This window comes from Myotis brandtii, unplaced genomic scaffold (assembly GCF_000412655.1).
Source record: "Myotis brandtii unplaced genomic scaffold, ASM41265v1 scaffold1074, whole genome shotgun sequence".
Lineage (NCBI taxonomy): Eukaryota > Metazoa > Chordata > Mammalia > Chiroptera > Vespertilionidae > Myotis > Myotis brandtii.
The window spans coordinates 842,356-842,607 of NW_005353653.1; positions in this window are offsets into that span (position 1 = coordinate 842,356).

The following is a 252-nucleotide window of genomic DNA, read 5'->3' on the forward strand; positions in this document are numbered from 1 at the left end:
CAGTGGGGAGCAGGCCTAAGCTGCAGTCAGACATCCTTAGTGCTGCTGAGGAGGCGGGAGAGGCTCCCACTACCACCGCTGTACTGGCAGCTGTCAGCCTGGCTTGTGACTGAGTAGAGCTTTCCCTGTGGGAGCACACTGAACACCAGGGGGCAGCTCCTGCATTGAGCGTCTGCCCCCTGGTGGTCAGTGTGTGTCATAGTAACCAGTCATTCCCAGTCGTTCTGCTGTTAGGGTCAATTTGCATATCAC